The sequence below is a fragment of the Grampus griseus genome, assembly GCF_964374135.1.
Source record: "Grampus griseus genome assembly, chromosome: 1".
In the NCBI taxonomy this organism is placed as follows: Eukaryota; Metazoa; Chordata; class Mammalia; order Artiodactyla; family Delphinidae; genus Grampus; species Grampus griseus.
In genome coordinates, this window is record NC_139017.1 from 41,200,310 (window position 1) to 41,208,679 (window position 8,370).

Sequence of the window (8,370 nt, forward strand, 5' to 3'; positions counted from 1 at the left end):
GAGAAAATGATAAAGGAAATAAGGTAAAATGTTAACGGTTGATAAATCTGGGTAAAGAGCATGTGGATATTTTTTGCACTATTCTTATTCTTGCCACTGTTCTGTGAGTTTGAAATTATTTCAAAGTAAAAGGTTAAAACGGGGGGCAGACTGAATAATCCCTGAAAACATAATAACTGTCTATTTTACTAGCCCTGTGAGGCAGGTATTATTATTTTCATTTTACAAAGGAAGTAACTGAGGTTTAATAGGTTAGGTAACTTGCATAAGGTGATACAATTAGTGTCAGAACTAGAAATTAAGGACTTCCCTGGTGGTCCAGTGGTAAAGAATCCGACTTCCAATGCAGGGAACGCAGGTTCGATCCCTGGTCGGGGAACTAACATCCCACATGCTGCTGGGCAACTGAGCCCCCACGCACCACATCTAGAGAGCCTGGGTGCCGCAAACTACAGAGCCCACATGCTCTGGAGCCCGCGCCCTGGAGCCCACATGCCACAACTAGAGAGAGAAAACCCGCACGCCACAACTAGAGAGAAGCCCGCGTGCCACGACAAAAGATCCCGCATGCACAACTAAGACCCAAGGCAGCCTAAATAAATAAATAAAAGAACTAGATTCTTTTAATCCAACTCTTTTCTTTTTTTTTTTTTTAATAGTAAGAAGAACATGGATGTAAATGCTCATCACAGATAAGTCCCAGGCATCTTTATGATCAAAAAGTTTTACTGTCCTGATGCTTCAAACTTTTGCCTCCTAGGGAAGTCCCTTGAATTTCAGGTTCATTAATTTTTCTAACATATCCCTTGGAGAGGGGAGGCCAGAGAAGGGGGAGCACAGAGGAGAATTAGAAACAAAATTACTAAGACCAGGGGAGCCGCCAGGGAAAGAACCACACTGGAATGACCCACTGGCAGCAACGGGCCCTGGACAATGGTCCTCCCTGCCAGGTTTAGAGTGCTAAGGTGCTTTGAGGACATTTGGCTAGAGGGAGCAGAAATTTAAGACTTTCTTGGATTACAGCTACTTTTTGCCCAGAGAGGAAGAGGATCATCTGCTGCAAATTTACAGTGGCAGCCGTCAGAGGAGAAACCTGGTGTCTCTTCCGGACACTGCAGTCAGAGGCTCTGTGCTCGCCCCTTCACAAAAAGACCATAGACTGCAGGACATAAACAGCGAACATTAATTTCTCACAGTTCCAGCTGCTGGGAAGTCCAAGATCAAGGTGCTGGCAGATTCAAGGCTCTGGTGAGGACCCACTTCCTGGTTCATACACAGCCGGCTTCTCACTGTGTCCTCACTTGGTGGAAGGGACAAGGGAGCTCTCCAGGGCCTCTTTTACAAGGACACTAATCCCATTCATGAAGACTCCATCCTCACTGCCCAAAGGTCCCATCTCCTAATACCACTGCATTGGGGATTAGGATTTAACATATGAATTTGGAGGGACACAAAAATTCAGTCTCTGATAGCAACCATCTCGCAAAAACTTGTATTTGGCCTTTGTGGGCTTCCTGAGATTCACACAGAGAGGAGCCGTTGCTCAGATGCCTTGGGACAGCTGGGGTTACGTGAGGAAGCTCCCCTTTTGGCTCTCTGGCACTTTAGGAAGACTAAAATGAAGCAAGTTAACAAGATAGCATCTGTTTCCCAAAGGAAAATGGGAACACAGTGACCCAGGCCTGCCCCGTCTGATGAATGAGACCTAAGGCAGTTGCTATGGAGACACATGGTTGGGGTCCATACAGGAACTACAGTTGAGAGTTTCTGAAGGTCCAGGAACCCATGTGATATGAAGGGCACGCCATCTACCAATCTTAGCTCTGCCTGCAACATCCCGGCTGAGACAGGTAGCCATCTCTAGGTATTTGGTGACTGCAACAGAATGTGTATTTGGAATATTCATGGAAATTGAAGTAGGACAGTCATCCCTGAGCAGGATGAGTGTGTGACCCATCACCCCAGCCACTGAGCAGTTTTTCTGGGTTCAGATCTCTCTACTGTCCCATTAAAATCTATGTACAGGGCTTCCCTGGTGGCGCAGTGGTTGAGAGTCTGCCTGCCGATACAGGGGACAAAGGTTCGCACCCCGGTCCGGGAAGATCCCACGTGCCGTGGAGCGGCTGGGCCCGTGAGCTATGGCCGCTGAGCCTGCGCGTCCGGAGCCTGTGCTCCACAACGGGAGAGGCCGCAACAGTGAGAGGCCCGCGTACCGCAAAAAAAAAAAAAAATCTATGTACAGATCAGTTTCCTCCTATATGAGTCAGGAGTCAAGCGCAAAACAGGTGGGACTCTCAAAAAAGGTTTAAGTGAAAGATATTTTTTGAAGGCCTTGTTGACAGAGGCATAGGCGGGATGAAGGGGACCACCAGGGATGGTGCGGAACCCAGAAGCTGTTACCTGCCTGAGGCCTGAGCAGGTGAGGGCAGGAGACAGGAGCCCAGTCCACCGAGGGTGGCCTCCTGCACAGAGAGCAGAGCAGAAAGTGGGCTGGGGGGCAAACAAAGATGACTAGTACACCTTGATCTTCAGGGCATGGGCGCAGGCCCAGTGCCTTCCAGGGACTCTTACATACCTGGAGATGAAAGGGAAAGACAGAGAAGATGGAACGAGGACTTAACACAGGAGGGAAAACAAGGCATTCGTGTATCCAGACCACGAGCTAAGAACATTCAGAGGCTGACTGTCTTCCAGGGGATACTGAATGGGGAATGTGAGCCCAAGTTACGTAGGGAGGTGTTCAACCTTCCCTGAGGAGAGGACCAAGGGGCCTCTTGTTGACAGTCGCCCTGGATGCTCCCTGAATGTCCAATTTGAGGAAAGAGTCAGCATTAGAAATGTGCCAACATGTGTTCCTTTTTTAATTTTAACATTTTCCTCGACCTTATCAAAAACAACAGCTGTTTGGGGAGCAGGCGGGTACCCATGACAAACATCTCTTTCGGTAGAGGAAGCGCTACGAAAAGCTAAAGAGGAAGTCCACACTCTGAATGTTATCATCACACGTTACTGCTAACGTTTACTGAGAACATATGACGTGCCAGACACTGAGTGCTCTTCCTGCATGGACTCAGTCCAGCCTCACACAGCAACCCTAGGAAATGGGCGCCATTGTGGACTGAATTGTGTCCCCCTGTCCCGATTTGTATGTTAGAGACCTAACCCCACACTGTGGCTATATTTGGAGATGGGGACCCTAAGGAAAGAATTCAGGTTAAATGAGGTCATAGGGTAGGGCCCTGACCCAATAGGGTTAGTGTCCTTATAAGAAGAGACACCAGATAGCTTGCCCTTTCCCCGAGCACATGCAGTGAGGAAAGGCCACATGAGGACATAGCAAGAAGGTGGCCGTCTACAAGCCAGGAAGAGAGCTCTCACCAGAAACCAAATTTACCGGCACCTTGATCATGGACTTTCCAGCCTCCACATCTGTAAGCAAATAAATGTCTGTTGTTTAAGCTATCCAATCTGTGGTATTTTGTTACATCAGCCCGAGCCAAGACAAGCGCTATCAATATTTCCATCTTATAGATGAGGAAATTGCAGCATAGGGAAGGGGAGTGGTTTTCTTAGGTCACCCTGTTTGCCTTTGACTTCGATCTTGTCACTTCGCAGGGTCCTGCTTTTCTTATAGGAAGGGGGTAGGAGGAAATAAGTCAGGGGCCATAAACTCAATTGTCAACAGAGGTCATGCAGGTAACAGAAACAGGTGAAGCTGGCAGAGTGGGGACCCTGGCACGCTGGAGACCACTGCCCTCTCTAAAGAGGAGGGAGGCCCTAGCCTGCTTCCACCAATCGTTGGCCAAGTGGTTACAGTTTTTCAAGACAAACTCAGAAGTCTGGATCTTTTGGGGAAATGTTCTGGTTTTTCAAATACTGGCAACAAATTACATCATAAAAGAGTGTGCAGGCCAATTAAAACATGTCTACAGGCCATGTCTGGTGTACAATGTCCCCTCTGGACTAGGTGATTTTTTTACCCTCCCTTCTCTTCCTTCCTCTCCATTATTGGCCATGATTCTCTGCCTTTGGAGATATTCCTGTGGTGTCTCGAAGTCCCTTGTCTTCAGGAAAATAACCACCAGCATGATCCAGAAGTGTTTCCAAGCACAGTCCATGCAAAGAACGATGTGCAGACTTGGCTGAGCCATGAAACCTGAGCCCATTTCCTCTTCTGAAAACTGGTCCAATGATACCCACCTTGCAGGAGTTGTGGCAGGATTAAATAAGACGCTGCAGGAGGAAGCCACTGGCAGATGATAAATTAGCTGTGTGGGGAGCCCCTGCTGGGTTCAGAGGCACTGTGCTCAGCCTTCCCATACATCATCAGGTGTCTCAGTGTTGTGTGTGAGCTCCTTACCCACAGGATACTGTTGGCTGTAACATGCTCGAAAGAGAAACCATCCGCCAAGTTCTACAACTCAGCAGAGGGTGACCTGGAGAGCCCAGGGACCTGGCTGGGAGGTGGAGAAATTGTCAGGAATGAGAGAGCACTGATTTCACCCCCGGAAGACAGCCCTCTTCTGCTCGGGAGGGCTTGGGAGAATTAGTAACAGTGTTTGCAATAATGCACTGAAAGTTCTACTTGTGCTTAATAGCTACCTGTAAAAATTCCAGTGGGTCCATTTTGAGTTGGGGCTAATGAGGGTTAAAAACTCTCCAGGCTGCTCAAAATAGTCTCAGACAGGCTCCCCTAGGAAGGGAGTATTTACTGAGCTGCTGATTAAGGAACAGTTTATTTACTTTGTATCATCTTTCAGCAAAGCCTCTGTCAGTGTGTGTTTTTGGCTGCTGGTGGGGGGTTTTTTGTTTGTTTGTTTTGTTTTTTTAACAAATGAGAGCCATTATGTGTGTTCCAGGGCCATGACTCAAGTTAGCTGTTTGCCAGTTGGGAGGGAGACAGAGTTGGTTTTCTGGGGCCAGCTCTCCCTTTGCAGAGCTGGAGGGGAGTCACCAAGGAGGAGAAATGCAAAAGAAGGAGGCAAAACTCACTCTCTGCCAGGTCTTGCTGGTGACAGCTTGGGACTGGGGGTGGGGGAAATGCTCTGGTGAGGACTTTGACCTGGAGAAGAATGAGTGGGTTAAAGGCAGGTGAGGTGGAGGAAAGAAGGCCAGAAAGGAGCTGGGCAGCGGAGGCTAGTGGAGCAGACCCTCCCGGAGAGGCATACAGGGAGACCTCTCCCAGAAACGGAAGAACCTGCAAGTGGTCATAAAGGGAGGACCTCACAGAGCAGGAAGGAGGACCTAGGTGAAGCTGCGTTGGGGGCTGCACTGAAACTCTGTATTAAAGCTAAATCCACTCTGGGCAGATCAAGGAAAGGCTTAAAGTTCCTCACCTTGGGAAGAACTTTCGGCCACAAAAACCGGGAGATCGAAAAATGCATTTTCAGAAGAGATGATGGGGAGGCCTTTGAAGCAGAGAAGAGAGCTCACTGGATTTGGGGCTCATCCCTGCCACGAACTGGCTGAGTAATCCTGGGCACCCCCCCCTTCACCTCTCTGACGCTCAGTCTATAAAACGAAGGGATTGTATTAGATCCCTAGTTCTAAACCTCAGCTGCACATTAAAAGTACCCAGGGAGCTACTAAAACTTCTGATACCTGGCGACAGCCCAGACCAACTAAATCAGAATCTTTCCAAGAGCAGGTCCAGGCATCAGTATCCCATAAACTAAAATCCTGTATGGATCCAAGTTTGAGATCCACAGGGCTACATGGTCTCTCAAGGTCTCAATCAGCCCTGCTGCCATATATTACGTCTTTAAGGAAAGGAGAGAGGGGATGATTGGCAGGCAGTCCTCAGTGGAAGCAAGGCATGGACCAGATGGCCCCTTGAGAGTTCCACTGCCCATAGCATTCAATAATTTGAAGCTCCAAGTGGACAGGCTCTTGCTGCCAAGTTCCAGCCAGCTGTTTCTCCTTATCAATTCATTCCACAAATACTTATTGAGCACCTACTGTATGCCTAGCACCATTCTAGGGGCTGGAATGAGACAGACCCTCTTCTGTGTTCAACTCTTGGGACAGACCTGAAATCACAAAGCTAAAGAGGAGGGTGTAGGATGGTGCACAGAGTGGGAAGGAAATTTTGGGAATGTGTTGATTCATACAGAGTTCCCAAACTTACACATTATTTCATCAAACTCCTAAGGTTATCAGGGGTCTGTCCCTGTTGTATTAATCCCATCTTCCTTTACTCCCTACCTCCTCCTACAACTGTGGGATCATCATATCTGCAGTTAGCAAGCAACCTTAGGGCCAGAAAAATTCTTTTGCATGAGCCCAAATCCATACTCCCAAGTACACACCACGTCTTCCCAACTCAGCTTAAGCCCCTCACAGTCGAGGACCGGGGCTTGAGTCTTTGGCGGGCTTGGTGTAGTTTGGAGTGTGTGGGCTACAGACAGGCAGTCTGGATTCAGATCTTGCCTCTGTCCTCCTACCAGAGGTTATCACTACATGACCTTGGGCACATACTTAGCATCCCAACCACCCACCTCAGATGTGCATCTGCAGAATGGGTGTTATCATAGCACTGCCTTTTGCATTGTTACAAGGAACAAATGAATTCATGAAGGGAAAGCAGTGTCTGGCCCATGAGCACACTCACTAGGTGGTGACTGTTGCTATCCTAGAGCAGGAGATGTTAAATGTGCTTGTTCCGATCAGACTTGATGGAGCGACCAGCAAGGTTGTAGGTTGTATGTGGTGGCATCTGCTGTCTTTCTCCCTTCCCATGTCTGACACATTGGTTGGGGAATGCTACATCCTGTTGCAGGTAGAGCCTGAGATCTCAGCAGCTTAATTCCGTGGGAGTTCATTCTTCTCTCATAAAGTCTAATGGTAGTGGGGAAGGGGGTGCTCTGCCCCATGTAGTCATTAAGGATGTTAGAGGTTCCATCCTCTTCAAGGTGTGGCCCCCAAGGCAGCCCAGGGCTTTGACAACCACATGGCACACAAGCTAAGAGAGAGAGAGAAAGACTGTCTTGGGAGCTTTTGTGGGTCATGTGGGAATGGCGTCACTTCCACGGGCATTCCACTAGCCAGAACCCAGTCATGCCACAGGGAGCCTGGGAAAGGTGCTGTGAAGAAGGGCTGGAGGGCTTCCCTGGTTGCACAGTGGTTAAGAATCCGCCTGCCAATGCAGGGGACACGGGTTCGAGCCCTGGTCCGGGAAGATCCCACATGCCACAGAGCAAATAAGCCCGTGCGCCACAACTACTGAGCCTGCACTCTAGAGGCCGTGAGCCACAACTACTGAGCCAGTGCTCCTAGAGCCCGTGCTCCACAACAAGAGAAGCCACGTCAGTGAGAAACCTGCTCACGGCAACAAAAAGTAGCCCCTGCTCTCAACAACTAGAGAAAGCATGTGCGCAGCAACAAAGACCCAACACAGCCAAAAATAATTAATTAATTTAAAAAAAAAAAAAAAAAAAAGAAAGGCTGGAGGGAGCCAATAGGATTGCCTCCCATCTCAAGCCCTAGCACAGGTAGTGGTTATCCCGTCTGGGGCAGCACGGGGACCACTGCGCATGTGCAGGGCTCGTCTTCTCTCTCTTTTCTCTCTGACCTTCTCCAGTTACTTTCCTCCAATTCCTGTTCTCTCTCCAATGGCGCCTACCCTCTGTTGGGGTTCTGTGGTTGCAGAAAGGTTGATTGTTTGCCCACTGAGGGCTTCAGTGGAGACATGCTCTAGGGACAATGACAAAGGATGTTGGGAGGGGGATAGGGCGAGAAATGCCGGCACAGGAGCCTTACAGGAAGGACAGCCGTGGCCACCTCCACCCACCTCCTGTGAAATCAGAGAGTTTGATCCCACGGGGATCAAAGGCGCTGGGCTCCCAGGGGCCTGGAAGGGGTTCTTAGCCCCTGACATTGTCCCCTGACCAGCAGCCGCCATATCACCTGGGAACTTGGTAGAAATGCAAATTCTCAGCCCCACCTCAGACCTGCTGAATCAGAAAATCGGCTCAGAAAGATTAGTAACCTGCCAAAGTCACACAGCTAGTAAGAGGCAGGACAAAAGCAACTGAACAAGCCCTTGGGTGATTCTGGTGCACACAAGTCTGAGAATCCCTGCTGTAGTGGTGGAGCCCCAGGTGGAGGGCGCCGACAGGACAGTGCTTCACTCTGCCACCCAGTGGCCGCGGCGTGAACAACAACCCAGCTTCCAGCGCAGGACAAACTTGGGGTTGAGGAGGCAGCACTGCTAATACACAGATTAGGAAGCAAGTTCTGGAAAGCACTGGGGAATCCACAGGCTCCGCAGGGGATTCACCCAAGGCTGCCTCACAGGCACTTTTTAAGACTTAGAGAGTCCAGCCCAGAGACAAACCCAAAGTCTGTTTCTAGAAGGGCAAACTCACCTGG